This window comes from Chiloscyllium plagiosum, chromosome 6 (genome assembly GCF_004010195.1).
Source record: "Chiloscyllium plagiosum isolate BGI_BamShark_2017 chromosome 6, ASM401019v2, whole genome shotgun sequence".
Taxonomy (NCBI): Eukaryota; Metazoa; Chordata; class Chondrichthyes; order Orectolobiformes; family Hemiscylliidae; genus Chiloscyllium; species Chiloscyllium plagiosum.
Window position 1 is genome coordinate 94364283 of NC_057715.1, and position 22588 is coordinate 94386870.

Here is a 22588-nt window from a genome sequence, read left to right on the forward strand (position 1 = left end):
CCGCCTGCTGTAGGTCAGGTTTCTTTATGGTTTGTTGGCTCACTGCAGACTTCTTAATAATTTTCTGCCCTGTTTTTTTCAAATCCCACCTCCCTTTCTATATATGGAATTATCTGCTACAGAAGACAGTTAAAGCCAAAATATTGAATGATTCCATGAAGAAGTTAGTGGTAGTTCTTAGGACTAAAGGGATCTAATGACTTAAGTCAGGAAGGCTAATGGAAGCAGCAGGTAATCAGGAAGGCTAATGAAACATTGGCCCTTATTTCAAGGGTATTGGTATATGAGGGTAGGGAAGTCTTACTGCAACTGTGCAAGGTGCTGGTGAGACCACATCTGGAGTACCATGATCAGTTTTGGTCCCCTTGTTCAAGGAAAGATATCATTTCGTTGGAGGCAGTTCAGAAAAGATCCACTAGGATGATTCCTGGTATGCAGGGATTGTGTTATTAGCAAAGGCGAAACAAGTCTACAAAGTGGAATTTTTAAGAATAAGAGGTCATCTCATTAAAATATTACAGGGCTAGACAAGGTAAATACTAAGAGTATGTTTCCCCTCACGGGAGAGTCTCGGACCAGAGTGCATAGTCTCACAGTAAAGGGCGCCAATTTAAGAGTAAGATAAGGAGGTTTTCTTCTCTCAGAGGGTTGAGTGTCTGTGGAACTCCTTGCCACAAAGAGATGTGGGGACAGTGTCCTTGTATATATTTAATGCGGAAGTAGATCGACTCTTGATTAGTAGGGGAATCAAGGGTAATGGGGAAAAGGCAGGAAAGTGGGCATGAAGAATGTCAATCAACCATGATTCTATTGATTGGTTAAACCGGCTTGAGGGGCCAAATGGTCCACTCTTATCATTTCTTATTGTCTTAAAGGATGTGGGGAGAAAGTGTTACAGGATACAGAGTTGACTATCAACCATAATTTTACGAAATGGTAGCGCAGGCTTGAAGGGCCAAATAGCCTATTTCTTGCCCTATTTTCTATGCTTTAACGATAAATAACTTGATCAAGGAGGTGGGTTTTAAAGAAGTTCCTAAAGGAAGCAAGTAAAGTAAAGACGAAGAGTGGAACTTAGGAACTTGACAGCCAAAGGCATTGTCCTCAATGAGTAATTAAACTTATGAACATGAAAGACACGAGAATTGAAGAAGCACAGCTATCTCAGATGTTCCTAGGGTGGAGGAGGTTCCATAGAAAGAAAGGCAGGTAGATTTGAAAAGACAGGGTAGAAAATTATAAGGAAATCAGCAGTGAGGCAACCAAACCAGAAAAAACCTATCCCACAGCAGGTGGTTTGAAGTGCTGAAAAGTTGGATTGCCGTGCTGTACTTGGGAAGAAGTCCTGCCCTCCAGAGCTGCCAACCTACTTGACTGGCCAGCAGCTCCAAGTTCTAGGAGTGGCAGTCTACAGTAGTGGACACTGTCGAGACTGCCTCTCACAGGAAGCTCAATGGATCTCAGAGCGAGGGTGTTGCTCCACTTTAGGGTCAGGGGGTAACAAGGTTCTTGGAAGCTGGGTTCCCAAAAAGAAAAACCAGTAAAACTGGTAAATAAAACATACTGATCTGACTCCTCTTGTTTACTTTAAAATGGAGCTCAAGATCCATCAAGTCTCCTGTGTGAGACAATCTGCAGAACACCAGATTATTTTTTCCCCTTTGGGATATACAGGTGGATAGTAAGAGGGTGAGTATGGTCATCAATGGACAAAGAGTACCCCTCTCAAGATTGTAAGCCCTCCTCCTTCTGACAGTTCTGAAACATTTTTCAAAAGAAAACAGGCTGCCCATGCAAACGTTGGCAGGGAAATATTAACAAGTTTTACTGAGCCTTAATTATTTATTTACGTGGTAGGTGGGCTGCTGATTGCAGCGCTCACTCATCTTCTGTATTATGAGTGTGAGCAGGAAGGTTTGCTACCTGACCTATTTTGCGTGCTGTCAAGCTTAGAACACACCGACAGGGACATGTAATATGCAGTTCTAGGATGACAATTTTAAAATCAATGTATTCCTTCCTTGGGAGCAAGATGGTTATGAGTGAAGGGAATTTGGTAGCAGAGTTGGCTGTATAGCTTCTGATGTGCTTAGATTTACAGGGGTGTGGGATGTGGTGGAGGCGAGAAACAGATTTGGGTATGTTGGAACAGTCGAGCTCACAGGTAACAAAAAGAAAAATATGAAACTTTCAGCAACCCAACAGTTGAGGCAGCAGTGAGTCACCCAGTGTTACAAAGGTGGAATTAGGTGTTCTAAATGATGGGATTAAAGCGTTTGATAGCTCGGCTTAGTGTTAAATAAAAAATAAAGTATTATACTCAAAAAGTGGCCAGAGAAGGAGATTAAATCAATGGTCAGGAAATGGAATTTGCTATGGGAACTGAAGACAAGGGCTTCTATTTTTCCAAAGTTTAACTGAGGGAAATTTCTGCTGATCTGATATTGTACATCAGGCAAGTTGTTAGAAAATTTACAAATGGGGCAGGAGGCCAAGTAAGATAATGGTTAGGTAGAGCTGGTGTTGAAAGCCTACGTGTAGAAATTACCATATGTTTTCACATGATGCCACCAAGGGCATCATGTGGTGAAAAATGAGATGAGGCTGATGATAGAGCTTTAGGAGACAACAGAGGTAGCCTTGTGGGATAAGGAAGAGAAATCAGTACAGGTCTTTCTACAACTGGATAGGTCAGTAACAGACCAAACAAGCAGTTTGATGACAATCAAGGTGCTTTGCAAGAGTATGGTTTGGTCAATCATGCCAAAGGTTCCAGATAGATTGAGGAGAATGAAGATAAATAGTTTTCTATTGTCACAATTACACAGAATACCATTTGTGATTTGATACAAACTGTTTCAGTACCGTAGTAGGGGTCACTGCTGCAGTGATATTCCTGACAAGTATAGGAACTGACATTCGTAATAGTGATGTGGCATCATTTCATTTCAGAGATCTTTATTAATACTTTTAAAGTGTATTTTCACTGTGGCAACAACTTCCTTTTTAGGGTTAACACATGTAATCCTACTGAACTATTAAACCCTGAAGGAAAAACAGCAAGTTGTATGTTAAATCTAATCAGATGATTAATCACTTTAAAACAACAGTATTCAAGATGTTTCAGGACCAAATTTGTTTCACTGGCTTACAAATTAAAATACGAAGTCTGAACAAAAAAATCTTACCGATTTTACAATCCATTTACAGTGAACAAATTTGGCAAAACAACTTAATTTATTACCGTTTATAACTCTGGTACGTTTTCTTTCCAGCAATCATTTCACCTAAATTTGAATTACAGCAGGTTTCAAACAACAGGCATTTATTTTACCTAAATTCGATAAACAGCGTGGTCCAAACAGCTATCCAAACCATTTTGTAGTGGCAGGTCAGGGTTCTGTACGTTTCATTTTAAAACAAGGGAATCCACACGCAGACTTTGCATGATCAAAGTCTCATTTTCTCTTGAACAGTCAGCATATGACAAGATTTGCAAACAAGGCAGACAGCAGCCATTTTCTCTTGGGCTGCTACACTGAACAAACTAGATTTGAAGTGCTTGATAAGCGGCTGTTCTCTTCCGTGCCTGCAGCAATCAGGAGGAAAAACAACCAATCAACCACAAACAGGTAGCAACCACAGCCATTTTTGTCCTGGCCTGCCTCTCTTGCAGTATTATTCACAGCAGTTAGAGGCGGGGGAGGGGATGGGATGCTGCAAAAAGGAGATCAGTTTCCATTCCACTGAGTCCTACTTCATAGTTTGTTTTAAAAAAAACAAAGACCGCTACATATTTAGAAAATATATGCGCGTTATAAAATCAAGAACATAAAGATGGGGGAAGGATTTACACTGCACAATATGAATATTTGATGCTCCCGTCTTCACTTGCAAATACTTCTATGCCATCTTTGTGGCAACATGTTTCTGCTAGCTTCAGAATACAGTTGATTGCAAATATATACTTAACCGAGTAAGGATAATTCTTATCCAGTATATCACTGTATTGAATCGATTTCCATTTATTCTAAGTACGAGATTCTTACCTTAAACATTCAAATAGTATATAGCAGTATCCTGACCACAGCATAAAATAGCCCCTTAATTAGTTCATATTTAGTTCTCATGGCACAAGTCAACCCTCTATTAAGTATCACCCACAGACTGCAGGAGGTACTTTTTAAAAGGGCTGGAGTTAAAGTGATGTACAGACTCTAGTAAATTTATGCAAGAGGAAAGGTACAACAGTCTGACTATCAATGAATGGTGCACAGTATTGTATATTATGTGTTTTTTCTCTAATTAATCTAATGCCATCACAAACCAACACTATTTCAACCAGACTGCTGCTTGTAGTAGTCTTAATTTATTCCCACAAGTTACTCCTGCCATTACAATCTTCCTCCTCTAGTTCAAAATGTTCTCAGAATGTAATCCTGCTATTTTCAAGACAGTATGATCACTTTGCTGAAATACGAGAGACAACACTGAATATTATACTGAAAACATTGTCCCTGCAGCAGATATGTCACTCCCGCTGCCCTTGAAGCAAGGTCACTGTTATCAATGTGGGTAAACATAGCAGCCTGTTTGCAGTTAGTAAGAAAGCACCAAAAACGGCAAATCAAATGAAAAACTGGCTCAGGGTGAACAAACTGAAACTGCACATTTTCTCTTATCTATTCAACTCTGTCTATTACTTTTATTTTGTGGGTTGTGGGCATTGCTGGCTGGCCAGCATTTATTGTCCATCCCTAGCTGCCCTTGAGAGGGTGGTGGTGAGCTGCCTTCTTGAACTGCTGCAGTCTACCTACTGTGGGTTGACCCATGATGCTATTAAGGAGGGAATTTCAAGATTTCGACCCTAAAATGGAAAAGTCAAAGATAGTACAGGCTTATGATTATACTCATCACTCTAGTTGATTAGAAAGGGGAACAGGACAGAACATCAAAATTAGCATGAAATTCAAGTTGAGTAATTGTCATTAAGAATAACAATATCACATGTAAAGCATGATGTGGCTGCATCAAGACTACTTCCAGTCAAGAAGGAGCCTGCTTTACATTCAGTACTTCAGTCTGACTCTTGAGGAACAATCAATAGGGAAAGTGTCATGAGAATGGCCAGTCCTTGGGATAGCAGATCCCAGAAAAAATTTGGAGAAATATGTAAAGATAAACAATAGTTAAATAAGACTAACATCACTAATCTTTGTCTTCACAAGAGAAATACTTGAAACTTCGTCAAAAAAACAGAAAGGGGAAAAGAATTGGTTATGCAAACCTTTTACAGACATCTAAAATGGCCATGGGGAAGCCTTTTAAAAAACACCGGTCTTATTTTCATCAGGGAATATTTTAATTAATACTTGGTTTTTAATGCCAGGTTTATTCCTGTGGCATGGTCATAAATTTGCAAAACCGGCTCCTAAGTACTTACTTTGTAGCTTTTCTAGATGGGTGTGAGGATGAACAGCTCACCACTTTGAAAGAAATATCGGTAGGCAACTGACTGGCTGGTTTGAAGCCCACTCTGAGCCATAAAGCCAGCGGGCAAACTAAATGGAACTTCATACAGCACTGGGAAGATGTCCTGCCTTCAGTACCTGCTACACAATTGCCAAGCAAGTCCAACAATCATATACTGTACTATACCTTATATTAAAGTCCACGTGGGAGGCACCTTGGATCCTGAGTTCAGACAAGTCTAGGTGCTTTGTTCTGAGTGGTTCATGGGGAGTTGAGTTTTAAAGAATGCTCTGGCGGAAAGGAAGCTAGGGGTGCCCAATGTAAAAGGACCACCTTCCAATGACAGCAATCCCATTCCTTCTGCATGTTTTAAGAACTTTAAAAGAATGAATTTCACCTCTGCTCAATCACCATTGCCAACTATATTATGGTGTGGATGGGGTAATAATGGGGCCAATTGAGCTTTTCACAAGGTCAATTGATCCATAATTATTTATGTATGGGGGTGAACTGCTGATTTTGGTGGACACATCACCTCTACATTATAGAACATAAAAACAAAGTACTGGAGAAATTTAGCAGGTCTGGAAGCATTTATGCATCAGAAACAGAATTAAGATTTCAAAGCTGATATGATTTTATCAGGCCTGAAATGGGCTTGAAAATGGTGATGCCATGACATAGAAATTAAGGGCGGGGTTGGTAAAAGCGAGTAGAACAGATTACTTCCTGCAGTGATTCCATTCTATTCTTTCAGTTTCTGATGGCTCAGGGTTAGTACTGCTGCCTCACTGAGGCCAGGGACTTGGATTCGATTCCAGCCATGGGCGACTGTCTGTGTGTGGAGTTTGCCTGTTCTCCGTGTCTGTGTGAGTTTCCTCCTAAAATCCAAGGATGTGCAGGTTAGGTGGAGTGGCCATGAAAAATGCAGGGTTAGGAGGATAGGGGAGTGGGTGTGGGTGGGATGCTCTTCTGAGGATCGGTGCTGTCACGATGGACCAAGTTGTCTGCTTCTGCACTGTAGGGGTTCTATGATTCTCCATCTTTGTCATATCTGTTCTGATGGTACCATCTTCCACAGGGATGCCTCTGACAAGATAACCTTTGCTTCTCACCCAAGGATTCTTCCTATTGCAATTAACAGGACCCTCAGCCATGTCTAATTAATTTCCCATTCTTCTATCCTCACGCTCCCCCTCCTAATCAGAACAATAGGGTTCTCCTCATCATTATTCTCCACTCCACCTATCTCTACATTGGAAGGATCATACTCCATCATTTCCCCCACACCTAGTAGGAGACCACCACCAAAAACATCATCTCCTCCCACCACTGTGATTTTGCAGGGAACATTCATCTGCGATAATGTGGAGCACTATTCCATCACTGCTAATATTTCCCCCACCCAACAGAAGGTGTAACACATTAATCTCCTCCCTCTTCACAGTCCAAGGCCCCAAACACACATTCCAGGTGAAGCAGCATTTTACTTGTCCTTTTTTCAATCTAATCTGTTGAATTACTGCTCACAATTCAATCTCTTTTACAATGGCGAAACCAAATACAAATTGGATCATTGCTTTGTGGAATACCTCTGTTCTAACCTGAAGAATGGCCTTGAACTTTCCACTGCTTGTAATTTCAATAAGCTACCTTGCTCTCATCCTAAAAGTAGGGGGAGCAACACTTTCACTTAGCACTGTACAGCCTCTTAAATTTAACATTTAGTTCCAACAAATTCAAAGAATGACACTTGTCTTCTATTCTGATTAGGTCCTCCCTAGTTGACTTTGCACTTAGCAGAGAGAACCCATTTTCTCCTTTTCATATCATGTACATCTAATTTATATCTCTATTTCTCCTTTACTACTACTAGCACATCCTTTGTCTTTTGCTATGGTCACCCTCACCATCTGTTCCACTAGCTCCTCCTCCATCTGTCAAAAGCATCAAAAAATACCCCATCCTTTTTCAGTTCTGAACAAGTCATTTCAGATTTGAAACATTAACCCTGTTTCTCTCTTCACCAACACTGTCAGACCTGCTGAGCTTTCCAGCATTTTTTTGCTTTCATTTCAGATTTTCAGGATTCTCAGTATTTTACATTTATTTCTGCATTGTGAGGTGAGATCAGGGGAAAGTGGGAAGCTAATAGGCTACCTCCACCCTCTCTATATTATATGACCCTTCATGCCGGGGACAGGTAATATTCAACACTTCATCTAAGTGAGAAATTTCTGTGTTGAATCCATGTTGTAAGAAGTGAGCACATAATCTGTAGAGGCATTTCACTGTTGTATTAAGAGAATGCTGAATTGACAGTTGTCACCTATAATTCTGGACAAGGTATTACACCAAGCACTTGCCAGTCTGCTTTTTTGCAGTTCAGATGGATGTTAAATACCCCCTGGCAGTTTTTGAACCATGTAAGGAATTCCCCACACGTTTTGATCTACACTCTTCCATCACCAAATGCACAAATGGGTCATTTCATCCCACCTGGTGTTTGTCAACATTCTTATGTACAAACTCATATTTCTGTATCTTCACATAACAATAGGGGCAGCATTTTTTCTGGTTGTGAAGTGCTTTCAGGCATGCTTAGGCCATGATGAAAGCACTATAACGTGTTTTCTGTCCTTATTCAAGGCATGGTTAACACCCATATTTTGATTAAGTATGTAGAACAGGAAACAGTAAACAACCAGGAATTGGGGGTGGTGCAGGAAGAGTCCGAACCAGACAATTAATTTATCACATTTGTGTATAACCTGCCTTAATAGGCAAATGGCATACAGAAACCAAAACACTTCAGTTTGCTTTGATAACTTGTTCAGTTGAATATTTTGCACATAGCTAAGATGCCAATGCATTTGCAATTTACAGGAAAATGTTCACATTACTGTATGCAGTTATATGATTAAGAACTGCTTTTCAAACTGTAGTTTCCACAATGTCATAAAGTTTTCCTGTAATGGAGGTGTCATATGCTGATACACCACAATGTAAAGTGGAAACGATCTATTTTTTCCTTATCGTGATAATCGTAAACCACAGAATGATCATTATGCTGAACACCATAACACGGCTCCTTATATTGCACCACAACAAAGAATTAATTTTCAGAGGAAAATTGTAGGATTATATATAGAGGTGCATGTGGGAAAACAGAAGATATAATCAAAAAGTACCAGATAGCTCAACTGCTACATGTACAGTGCATTGACTTCAAAAGTTGCTTTTCACATGTTCTGTATTTCAATAATGTCACACAAAGTAAAGACGATAATTATGCAAATACATTGTATATTTTGAAACATTCTAAAGTAATCATTAATTTTTTTAAAAAAGATTTGTCACTATTGTCATTAGAGAAACACACCAGCCAGTGTTCTCACTTCAAGGTCTTATAAACAGCAATGAGATAAATGTGTTTTTGGTGGTGTTTGTTGAGAAACAAGTATTGATCAATATACAAAGAAACTTCTGCTTCTCTTCTAATAGTGCCATAGGATCTTCCATATACACTTGACATGGCAGAATGGACTTGAGTTAATGTCTCATCCAAAAGAAGTGAACCTGCAACAATCACCTTGGGTTACGTGCTCTGATCTCTAGGAAAGGCTTATAACTATAAATCTTCTAACTCAAGAGGGATCAACACTATAATGGAGCCAAGGTAGACATCCTGACATGGAATTTAATTCAGTTCACATTACGACACAAAATAATTCAAACAAGTCTAAAAAGCATAAATTAAAACACTACAGCTCAATGTCACTATTCATGTGCTGCCTGGAAGCACCTCAAAATGGCTGTCAGCTGCCACAAATCAGTTTTCTGGCAAATTACAGGGTTTGGGAAGGTCTTGAAGAAAGATCAGTGTCCCAGGTCCAGGAAAGGAGAGGCAGTGACATAACTGGTAGGGCTTGGGGAAGCACATCTGTTTTTCTTGACTCAACAATGTTTTCCACTTTGCATTTGAGCCCCTTCTTTCCTGGCAGTTTCCAGATTGTTCTCACCTGGCAGATCAATGTGAGTATAGCTTTAAGCCTACAAGGAAAGTGTGGTAATCTCAATAGTGTTTGCACTGGAAACCTACAATCACTTGCAGTTATATAATACCTTTAAGGTAGGAAGAACTCAAGGGACATCAGAAACCCGAAGAAACTATTGAGTTTTAAGAAGGCACTTAAGGGAGCGAGGCAGAAAAGGGGTTTAGGTAGAGAATTTCAAACATGGGTTGAAGCTGATGAATGCATAACCCCTAATAGTGGGGTAAAAGGAAAGCAATGTACAAAAGGCAAGAGAATCCAAGGAAAGGAGATTTCAGAAAAATAGTATATCTGGATGCCGTTGAGTTCCAAAGGTCAAGAAGGGTGAAGCCATTAAGGAACTTAACACAAATGAGAACTTTAAAGTTGAAGAGTTTGAGCACCAGGGATCATTGTAGTCAACAATCATCAAAGTAATGGCATGGGATAGGAAACAGATGGCAGTTTTTATCAATTTGGGTTTAGATGGAAGCAGATAGGTGGATGGCCAGAATAGCCACATAGAAAAAGATACGCATGAGGGTTTAATCAGATCAGCAGATGCAAGAACAGTAGGAAAGGCTCTTTAGGTTTTAGCTCTCACCATCATTAAATAGCATGTGCTCCGAATGATGCCAGAAGGGCCAAGCTCATCTTTTAATTGGGCTTTTGCTATTTAGGATGACTAGCCTTCATGTTATCTGACTTCAATAAGTAATAATGGCAGGCAGCAGAAAAATGGCATTGTCCCCATTAGCCACCTGGTCCCTCCCTGCACCTGCACCATTAATTTTAGATGGTGAGGGGAATTAAATCTCTCTTTACAAGGTGGATAAAAAGGTTGAATTTTAATTAATGGCGAAAGAACTCTGCCAATTCTTTGAGCTTCCACAATTCTCGACAACATCTTAGGACATGGGATTTGACCGGTTTAAAGAGTATGGTCCTTCTCTTGCTATAACTTCATTCCTACTCTTGCCCAGCAATGGTGCTCTTATTTCTGCCAGATCCAAGCACTCAAGTAAGGCCTCGAGTAAAAATATCCTTATGCTCTAAAGGACTCGATGAACACCACCTCCACAAATTCCAACTACTTGGCCCAAATTAAAGTCAGGCCACTTATTTTTATTATGCTTATACATGAATTTTTCTCGTCGTAATATAAAGTCAATAATATCAACCCATTGATTCACAAACAAGTGGAAATAATCTTTGAATTTTTACCAGTCTTTACATTCTTGAAAAGCTCCTTCATATATTTCTTCAAAATATCCTTTCCGTGATGTTAAAAAAACTTTGCAAGTCTTTCCTCAATGCATTACTCCTGGTAAATCCTTCTCATAATGGGATGCTAAGGATTTCATGCATATTTAAGAGTTTCATTTTCTCTACATTCTTGGAGAAATAAAAAATAGTTCAAAGGTATCAGAACTTGGTGTTTCCCTGACACAGGCATCGGAATACAAAAAAAGGGATATTAATTTTGGTTTCCCCACAAAATTCACTGAATTTTACTAAATCCCACACACTGAAGGCCAAACTGCAACCCAAGAATATGATTACCAGTACGCTTCTTTCTTTTTGTGAATGGAGCCTTTGTGGTTGAAACCAGAGAAATTACATAATAATATGGAAAAATGCAAAAGCAACAAAGTTGTTACCGGTGGGTGATTTTAACTTCCCCAGTGTAGACTGGGACTCATTTAGTCTCGCAGGGGCCTGGATGAGGGGAATTTGTTAGGTGGGTCCATGACAGTTTTTGTGAAACAACATGTTCAATTAGGACCATAATTCTGTAAGTTTTAAGCTACTTATGGATAAGAATAAGAGTAGTCCTCAGGTGAAAGCACTTTACTGAGGGAAGGCTAGCTACTATAATAGTAGGCAGAAATTGGGAATGTAGATCGGGGCAACTGTTTGACAGTAAATCCGCATCTGCCATGTGGAAATTTTTAAAATGCCAGTTAATTAGAGTTCAGGGCCAACATGTTCCTAGGAAAATGATGGTAAGATTCAGGAATCATGGATGACAAGAGAAATTGAGAGCTTAGTCAAAAAGAAAAAGGAGGCATGTGTAAGGATTAGGAAACTGAAGACAGACAGAGCCCTTGAAAAATACAAAGACAGCAGGAAAGAACTCAAATAAGGAAGGAGCGGGGCTAAAAGGGACCATGAAATGTCTTTGACAACAGGACAGGAAAATTCCAAGGCATTTTACACATACATTATGAGCAAAGGAGTAGCTAGGGACAGGGCAGGTCTAATCAAGGACAAAGGGGACAATTTATGCACTGAGCCGAAGGAAGTGAGTGAGGTCCTTAATGAATACTTTCCATTGGTATTCACAAAGGAGAAGGACATAGTGGATGGTGGGTTTTGGGAAGGTATGTTGATACTCTGGGGCATGTTAATATCAAAAATAAAGTGTCGAGCGTTTTGAAAAGCATTGAAGTAGACAAGCCCCTGAGACCAGATAGGATCTATTCCGAATGCTGAGGGAAGCAGGTGAGGTAGAGTGGAGGGCAAGCCCTGTCTGTATCAATGGTGCTGAGGTGGAGATGGTTGACAGCTTCAAGTTCCTCCAAGTGATGATCACCAACAATCTGTCCTGGTCCACCCACAATGACACTATGATCAAGAAAGCGCAATAATGCCTCTGCTTTCTCAGGAGGCTAAAGAAATTCAACATTTCTATAAAGAACCTTACACATTTTTATAGGTACATTATAAAAAGCATCCCACCTGGATGTATCACAGCATGGTATGGCAACTGCTCTTCCCAAGACCATGAGAAACTACAGAGCTATGAACATAGCCCACTCCAACACAGAAACTAGCCTCCCATCCATTGACTTCATTTATACTTCACGCTGCACTGGGAAAGCAACCAACACAAAAACCTTTCCCACCCTGATTATACTCTCTTTCACTGTCATCCATCAGGCAAAAGTTTGAATACATGTATGAACAAATTCAAGAACAGCTTCTTCTCAGGTGTTATCAGACTTTTGAACGGTCTTCTTAAATGTTAACACTTGTCTGTCTCTGCACCTTCTTGACAGCTGAACTTTGTACAGTACAATCTCCCTGTAAAGTACGTAAGACAACACTGTACTTCAGTGCATATGACAGTAGTAAATCAAATCAAAATCTCTTTAATGACAGGAAAGATCCCAGAGGACTGGAGATTTGGACAACTTTGTTCCTTTGGTTATGAGGGGCAACAAGAATAATCTGAGAAATTAAAGGCTGGTGAGCTTTATGTCAGTGATGGAGGAATTATTGCAGAAGATGCTTTGGGAAAAGAATTATTAACATTTGAAAAATATGCACTTATTAGTGATAGGTAGCATAGCCTTGTGCAGGGAAGGGGATGTCTCACAAATTTGATTGCGTTTTATGAGGAAGTGACAAAGATGATTGATGAGGGCAGAGTGGTAGATGTTGTCTCTATGGACTTTTGCAAGGACTTTGACAAGGTTTCTCATGGCAGGCTGACACAAAAGGTGGAGTCACATGGGATCCGAAGTGAGCTGGTAAGACGGATACGGAATTGGCATGGTGATAGAAGACAGAGTAGAGGTGGAAGGGTATTTTCTGACCGGAGATCTATGACCAATGGTGTCCCAAATGGATCAGTGATGGGACCTCTGTTGTTTGTAATATATATAAATAATTTGGTGAAGAATGTAGGAGGTCTGTAAATTTGTGGATGACACAAAGATTGGCAGGATAACCAAGAGTGAAGAGGATTGCTGAGAATACAATGGGATATAGATAGGCTGGAGACGTGGATAAAGATGATGACATTTAATCTGGAAAAATATGAGGTGATGCATTTTGGAAGATACAATGCAAACAGAAAGCATACAGTATACAGCAGAGTCCATAGTAGTATCAACATACATAGATGTACAGATCCACAGTTCCCTCAAAATGGTAACACAAGTGGATAAGGTGGTCAAGAATGCATATGCATGCTTGCCTTCATTGGCCAGGGCACTGAACATAAAAATTGGTAAGTTATGTTGCAGTGTATAGAACGTAATTTAGGTCACATTTGGAATATTGTGTACAGATCTGATCACCACTACCAGAAGGAATGTGGAAGCTTTTGAAAGGGTACAGAAATGCTCTACTAGGATGTTACCTAATTTGAAAGATATCAGTTATGAATAGAGATTGGACAAACTTGTAATTGTTTTTACTTGAACCTTGAAGAATGAGGGGTGACTAATAGAAGTTTACAATATTATAAGGAGCATGGATAGAATGGATAGTTGGGAGTCTTTTTCCCAGGTTAGACATCTCAATCACTAGAGGACATGGGTTTAAGGTAAAAGGGGTAAGTTTAAAACAGATGTGAGTGGCAAGATGGTGGAGGCAGATACAGTAGCAAAGTATCAGATATATGAATAGGTAGGGAATAGAGAGATATGGACCACGTAGAGGCAGAAGGTTTTTACTTTTGAAAAGCATTATGTGTTGATGCAGTCTTAGTGGGCCAAATGGCCTGTTCTTGTGCAGCATTGTTCTTTGTAAATACTACTATTTACTAGCCATAAAATTGTAGTTCTTATTGGTGCTTCTTCCAGAATCCCAGTCACGGCAAATTGAATTCAATACTTGCTTTATAATTTGTTCCAAGTTACTTGTGATACATATCAAAGGCAACAAGCTTTATATTTTCACACAGTTAAAACAGAATTGTGAAGTGTGGAGCGGGTAGATAACCTGTTCTGGTGTCACAAAGGCATGGTAAATGTTGCTGTTCACAAAGCTTGCTTGAATGTACTCAACTTTATTAGCTGAGCATCTAATTTACTAACTATTATTGCAAGATGTTGAAGAAAAAAGTAGACTTACCCTGTAAGAAATTCTGTCGATTTTCAATGCTAGTCCAGTGGCTTGAAAATTTATTCCCAAAAATCAAAATATGGCTAATGGTACTCTGAAAGGTCACAGGCAAAGCTATATCAAGGACTGTAGGGCATCTTGCCTTGCACAAAAATTGACCTTACCCATAAGCATTCCACCAATACCAAGCTAAATTCAATGTTTCTACAATTGGTGCCTGCCAAGCTCTGGGAAAAAATGAACAGCTATGTAAAATTACCTTTCTAAAGTTATCAGTGTTACAACAAAAAAACCTAATGGAGGAAGAAAATGTCTAAATAATACTGTGTTACGAAATTGAAAGAACATACCATCCTCTCCTGTAGTCTTAGTCAAGGCAACAGTATCAAAAGTCAAGATTGTCTCTTTTTTATTTGAGTATTTGTGCATCTAATAAATCAAAAGATTTTTACTTGGTTGTTTGGAACCAAGTCAAAGGATCAGTTGTATGAAAGCAAAACTTTTAAAATAAATGTTCTGTTCTCTCATTATGTCATCCTGTTTCTGTATCCCTGTAACAATTGAAGCAAACACTCAGAGATACAGCGTGGCTCTATCTTCTTTACCTTTATTCCAAGCCATGGAGAGAGCGCGATTGCCCATGTACACAAAGACATGAGTTCTCTGTCTTCTCTCGAATAGCAGATTCTTAAGGAATTGTATAGTGACTTACAGGGAGCAGCATGCAAATAAGGCAACATCTATTGATTGGATAACCGTTACAATCAGCAAGCATCAACAGTAAAGATTAAGCCATCTGGCATTACACAATGGATGTTCTTTACCTCGTTAAACCACTAGCCTTGCCTCTAGCACCTCATTGTTTACTGCAAGTTCTTATCTGGTCAAAGACAAGCCAGCTGACCCTTTGTCAAGCAACCTAAACTTAACCCTTTCTCTACTTGCTCATACCTTATGCACATTCTCAATTATATCAACTTGTTGTTTTGACATTTTCTTTCCTCTGATAAAATGTAGTTCAGCTATTCAGAATTATTGTTGCCAACAGAACTTATGATGGTTTAATTTTTACAGTATACCATATTCATGATTAATTTGAGGTACTTTCTTTATCAAGTGGCTTACCATAAAAATTGGTCGACTTTCTTACTGGGGCAAACTACCTTTTACCCTCCTTAACAATCAGAAATCTGTACGACAAATACTTAATTACGACAGTTTTTTTTAAGGATAGATGGCCAGAATTTTCTTCTTAAATATTTTCCACCATGCAAGACCATTTGTGAATCTCAATCCTATTGATGTTGGAGATGAGTCGCATCGTGCAATATACTAGATATGACCAATTAACAGTCATTCATTTCCAATTAAGGGCAGTGAGTTGCCCAGTGGGAGAGCTCATAAATTAGGCCTGCCAGCATGCTGAGACAGTTGGAGAGAGTGGCCTCAAAGTGGAGGGACTATCAAAAGACCTCAAAGGAAGTTTTTTAACAGATGGTCCAGAGTTTCCAGCTGCCCCTTCCGCAAGTGTACTTTTAGACAAAGCTCTGCCAGTTTCAGCCTTGCAGTTCCGCATTAACAGATTGGACGTCATCCTCCAATGCCCCCATTATTTACAACTGTAAGGCTGTCTGTGATGATTGCAGGGCTTCTGACATGGCACAGAACCCATGTACCTCCATAAAATTTAATTGCTGTGCACAACTACAGACTAAGGATCCTTCTAAGTACCTTGTTAGCTATATTCGTATGCACACAGCAGGCACATCTGACTGTCTCTGGGAAAATTTTCAAAAGGCCACCTCTATGGTGCAAAGGAAATTCAGGCCGATATCGCCTGCAATTACTTTGTTCCCTATCATAAAAGTTTGTCCTGATCAATCTATATATACTCTGTAATGTCTTTTAGCGTAAAAGTGCAGTGATGTTAAGATGACTTTTCACCACTGCTCATCATGTGCTATGAACTGACTGGTTGATTTGCTATCACCATTCTCTTTCCACCAGCTGATCAACAGGGCCTGTTTGGTCCTAGCATTAACCCACTCAGACTATTACAAACTTATACAACATGCGGCACCTCCAAAGAATGACTTATAATCTTATAAAAAATGCTTGAGTGTGCAAACACCCAACGCTGCTATTTCTTCTGACGTGACGTATTGTGATAGCTGATGATCTGCTACAATCACACCATAATACTTATGTTAGCTCCTGCAACATGGATCACATAATACTGAAGAGTTCAATTTGTTATGATACCTGATATTTACATAAGTCTTGTATAATCATAAGCATTTGCGTGTCTGGACTTGAGCAATTTGGATATACAGCAACACACTTTCCTCCACCTGTCATGCTGCAGGTGGACAGTGTTCAGTAAGATGAAGACGAAGAGCTTTATATCTTGAGGTCACATACGGTGATGATATCATGAGCATGTTCCTTAAATGTATACCACATATCTGCTGAAAAATATAACACCACTTTTCACAAATAAATCCCAAACAGAAATACAGCATAATACTTGGTATGTGTTACCAATTCAACAATTATACCGATGTGCAAAAATATAGATTAGATTAGATTACCTACAGTGCAGAAACAGGCCCTTCAGTCGAACAAGTCCACACCGATCCTCCGAAGAGCAACCCACACAGACCCACCTCCCTCTGACTAATGCACCTAACATTATGGGCAATTTAGCATGGCCAATTCACCTAACCTGCACATCTTTGTGACTGTGGGAGGAAACCGGAGCATCCAGAGGAAACCCACGCAGACATGGGGAGAATGTGCAAACTCCACACAGACAGTTGCCCGAGGCTGGAATTGAACCTAGGACGCTGGTGCTGTGAGGCAGCAGTGCTAACCACTGTACCACCATGCCACCCCTATTCAAACTTCAATTCAATGCTTTGGAGCATTGACTTGTCCTGATCTGGTAATCAAACATTCATCCACAGAGGTGTGTGTTATTTTTACTTGCTCTTGGCTGACAGCTTGATTTCTTGCTGTCTTGCAATGACCATACACAGGGTTTTCTTTGCTACTCTTTGTGTACATGATAGTGCATTGTGCATTATTCTGAACCAGCTTCTATTCTTTTGCAACATAGCAACACAATTGCGAATGACTTCATACAATCTGGGCTGATTGCATATTTTGAAAACATTTACTGCAAACTCCCCTCCAAGCCACTCACCATCCAGATTTGGAAAAATATTGCTGTCCCTTCACTGTGATTCCGACAAAACCCTGTAATTTCCTCTCTAAGGCCACTGTGGGTTAACTTATAGCATGCAGACTTCAGCAGTCCAAGAACGAGCTCACCCTAGTTCTCAGGGGAACTAGGGACAGGCAATAAATGCTGGCCAGCTAGCAACGCCTACTTGCCACAATTTTTTAAAAAATCTTTGCTAATATCCAGGGATTTGTGACTGAATTTCTGAATCGCACTGTCTAGTGCATGATTGTGCTCCAACTGCTTGCTGGTGCAATACCTGTTTCATTTTCCTCTATATTTGAAAAGTCCTGTGGCTCTCGGGTGTGGTTTGAATCTCATGAAATAATTACGATTTTGAGATCAGTGCTTAAGTACTGGTACATAGCAGGTAGAAGATTTCAGGAATCCAAGCTGAATTTACATATTGGCACTGCAGTGTGATTGTGTCACTGCATGGAATCATGATGCATAGAAATGATGATCTGTTATACACAGAGACTATCTTTTGTAGAACGTATCACTGAGTGCCACTTTTGGGATACATTTCTTTTAGATGCGTACTATACATTGGCACTAGCTCCAGTATCAGTCTTGGCTTTCAAACCTATGACATATAATATTGTTCATCTTATGTTATCGACATGGTGTGGGGGATTAACAATATGAAAGACTTGGCTAACTTCCACAGGCTGCTTGCCACTTTGTTGGCTGTTCACTTTGTTGATATGTTTGAATACATTTAGATGATTTTCCGTGCGACCAGTGTCACGATGTTTTACAACCTTGCTTGTCACTTGGCTCACATTCCAGGATCTGGTTTAGCTTTAAAAACCAGACTTTTTCTACATGTGCTCAATTATCTTTGAAACCAATTGTTTTGAAGATGTGGAAAAAAATGCAGGACAACCACTGCATAGCTGTGACAAACTGCATCATGATAGATCTTGCTGGCTGTTTTGCACTTTGCAGACTATAGCAAGTGTTGTCCGCACCTGAAGCATGTAACTGATATGGGCCTCCTACTGTGGTTGCATGTTGGTACTGATGTTCCAGCAAAGGAGGAATAGTATGGCTCTTTTGCTTGCCTAGATCATCTTTGCTGAGGATTGGACCAAAGTAGAAGCAATTATCAACCTGATCAGCCTCACTGAGAGCTCTTTTTTCTGCAAAATCAGATTAGTGCCCTCACTGTGGCATCTGGCAACAACGTCCTCAATAGACTTGAGGTTTCTGTCTGTATGACTCCAGCTGAAATCAGTTAATTCAGACGTTAATACATATCTGAGCAGTTCCTCAGATCTTCTCTGAACCTTTTTAATCATCTACAAAAACACTGGCTGTATTTATTCTGCAAAACTGATGGCAAGTAATATTTTAAGAGACCTCCTCTCAGGATAATTTATGGCTTGATCTGTGAACTAAAGAATATATCAAGACATTGAATACAAAAGCAAGGACGTTATGATGGAACTGTATGTAACTTAGGCCACAGCTGGAATATTGTGCGTAGTTCTGGTCACTATATCACAGGAAGGATGTGATTCACCAGGATTTGCCTGGACTGGAATGATTCAGCTATGAACAGAGATTAAAAACGCTAGGAATTTCCTTGGAGCAGAGAAGTGAGGGGGACATTGAGGTTAGCAAAATTCTGAAGGGCACAGACAGGGTAGAAGGGGAGTAACCTATTCCTTTAGCAGAGGGATCAATAACCAGGGAACACTGTTTTAAGGTAAGGAGCAAAATATGAAAAGGGGCTTTCAGGGAGAATATATTTACCCAGAGTTGTGGATATCTGGAACACACTTCCTCGAATGGTGGTAGAGTTCGGAACCCTTAAGACATTTAAGAAATAATTTAAATGAGCACTTGAAACGCCATAGCATACAAGGATCAAGGTCAAGTGCTAGAAAATGGGATTAGAATACAGATGTTTTATAACAGTGCAGACATGATAAACTGAAAGGCCTCTTTCCATGCTATAAAAACTCTGTAACTCTATGTTGCTTAAATAGCTATTTGTTTGGTGAAGAAGTCATCTTCTGCCCAATCTATAATCAAATGTTTGCCTTCCATTCCTTGTTGACAGTCTGTGGCTTCTTGTTTTACTGAAGTGGAGTGCAGGTCTTGTTTGTTCCTTCCTTTTACTTGGTTCACTGTTCTGTCCTTTTATTTTTCCTTTTTTGTTTTCTATTTTACTTTACTTTCATGGCTGTGGCCTTTTTAAGAGGCTTTGCTAAATGCACGTCTGTGTCTTTCAAAGATAAAGGCTTATAGTAGGAGGTTTTAGTAGTAAAGGACATTCATACTAAATAGGGAGTGGTGACATCATACCATCTTTGACACTGCACTGAGGAATCAAAATGGTGGAATAAACCGATTGCTGCACGTAGGAAAGCTTCTCCGGGTTACTAAATCACGTTTCAGTGTTTAAAAACGATCTTCTGCCAAACAGAAAGTCATAGAAATGTACAGCACTGAAACAGACCCTTTGGTCCAACTCGTCCATGCTGACCAGATATCCCAACCCAATCTAGTCCCAACTGCCAGCACCTGGCCCATATCCCTCCAAATCCTTCCTATTCATATACCAATCCAGATGCCTTTTAAATGTTGCAGTTGTACTAGCCTCCACCACTTCCTCTAGCAGCCCATTCTATATACACACACACACACAATCCTTGCGTGAAAATGTTGCCCCTTAAGTCTCTTTTATATGTTTCCCCTCTCACCTTAAACCTATGCTTTCTAGTTATTGACTTCCCCCACCCCAGGGAAAGACTTTGTCTATTTATCCTATCCATGTTCCTCATGATTTTGTAAACTTCTGTAAGGTCATCCATTAGTCTCCGTCACTCCAGGGAAAACAGTCCTAACCTATTCAACTTCTCCCTATAGCTCAAATCCTCCAACCCTGGCAACATCCTTGTAAATCTTTTCTGAACCCTTTCAAGTTTCACAACATCTTTCCAATAGGAGGGAGACAGTCCTTCTTGTTAAATTGATGGCGACAGTATCTCTTGACTGTTCATGTTGGTTGTAAGCCTATAGGAAGCCTTTTAGCTGCCGATTTTGCTTTAAAACCTTTCCAAAGTATTTTACCTACAGTATCAATTTTTTATGTTGTGACGCAGGCTGAATTTCTTTTTTATTTTTATAATAGCAATCCAGGGATAACAGCTTGATTGATCTTGAACTTTACTTAGAAAGAAGGAAAGTTTATATGTTTAAAACGGACATCTGTACGCAGGTAAACCGTTCCCGTTGGGCGTCTGAATGTTTCATGATCCAGGACTATTTAATCTTCTGTGAGGATTCCGTTGTTGGCATTGACTACTGTGCTGCCACCACTGCCACCATATTGAATCACAGAGCACGCTTAGAGGGCTGAATGGCCAACTCCTGTTCATATTTTCCATGATGTGATATACTGATGATCTGTACCTTTAATGCTGTTATACTTATATTAACTCCTAAAACATAAATGAGACACTTGATGCATAATACTGAAGAATTTAATGAACCTTTATACCAGCACCTGTAATCACAGCTAGTTGTGTATCTGGGCTCAGAACAAGCATTCAAGCACACTGTAGCACATTTCCCTCAGTATGCCATTTTATAGCAGGACAGAGCTCAGTAAGATGGAAACTAAGAAATGTTACATTGTTAGGTCACATGCCATGATATTGACATGACATCATGAGCATGTGCCATAAAACTAAATTGCCTATGTGCTGCTACACATAACACAATAAAGGAAGCATGGTCCAAAAGGAGTAAACACACCAAAGAACATAATAAGAACTTGCATTTCAATACTATTAAAAAATTTATTTCCTACCCTTGTGTCTAGACTTCCAATATGAATTAGATATAAAGTTAGTAAATATCCAAATGAAGGCAATGGAGATCAAAAGCAGAGCTTCCACAAGAACAGCAAACCTCTTGCATAGATGGCACATTTAGTGCATTAACCTGGATTACTGTATAGCATCATCTTCCTACAGTTGCTGCTCCATGGTAAGGCCTTAATCAGTGGCAATATTATGGACCAAACTCTTAAAACTTTGCTGATTTTTCGAGTACATACAATGAGGTCACTTTACAGGACAAAGTATGTGAAAGGCTGCTTTAACAGCCAACCATCTACTCAAATAGAGTGCCTGCATGCTTATGACTGATTGTGCAGCTTTGTATTGTTGCAAATGCTGTATGAGTTATACTAATGGTAGAGATTTCCAAACAACCAGTATATGTCCTTTATTCTCCTTCAAAAGGACTGTGCCACATTTTATTGTCTCTCATTGAAGGCTTCAAATATATCCTCTAGGAAATAGGTGCTTAATGGATTACTTTCCAGAAGTCACATACTTCTTACATGCTGGTGAAATAGCTCTTTCTGCTTAGGTAGCCATTGGATTGTTAGTTGCTAAACATGTACATTACCGTGTGCTTTATTGGAACCATCAATTTGTACCACTGCAGTTGAAATATAGGTAGACAGGATAAAATGAAAATGTCATATTAGCTGCCTCTTCTAAACATTGGTAGAAGGCAATGTACTAATCCTCACTATACTTACTGTGGGCATCTTAAACAAAATAAGCACAATGGTGACTTTTGCTGTCCATCAAGATGGTTGATGGTTCTTTCACGAATTAGTGGATGAAATGGGACATCATAGCTTCCCAGCTGAGCCTGAGTCTTGTCCTTCACTACTCCATCACACCTAGGGAATTGAACCTGTAATTGAACACTAATTTGGGAGATTGTTCTATGAACCCCAAGCCACCTATACTTTTTGATCTCCTCAGTTTTTGTCCTTATTTACATCAGAAAAGCTACTCAACTCCATCACTCCAAAAGGTACATGGTTCTGCCACTGAATCAGATAAAACCTATAGTAGTTTTGACTGGTCACCACCTACCACCATCTAAGTTTCAGCTCAACCAAAACACTACTGAACATATTCCAGCTCACAGCAAGTCCCTCTTA

General features: G+C 39.7%; 1 protein-coding gene across 4 annotated transcripts in view; it reads right to left on the reverse strand.

The window, feature by feature from the left end:
- The window catches only part of LOC122550838 (F-box-like/WD repeat-containing protein TBL1X), a 399066-nt gene that overhangs the window by 237031 nt on the left and 139447 nt on the right, over positions 1-22588 (reverse strand). Inside the window, exon 1 of one of the 4 annotated variants that reach the window (XM_043692160.1) lies at positions 3335-3538. The exons of the other annotated variants lie outside the window; for them this stretch is intronic. The gene's annotated coding sequence lies outside the window, so the exon portion shown is untranslated. Of the gene's footprint in view, positions 1-3334; positions 3539-22588 lie in introns of those variants that run through there. 4 annotated transcript variants of the gene reach the window in all.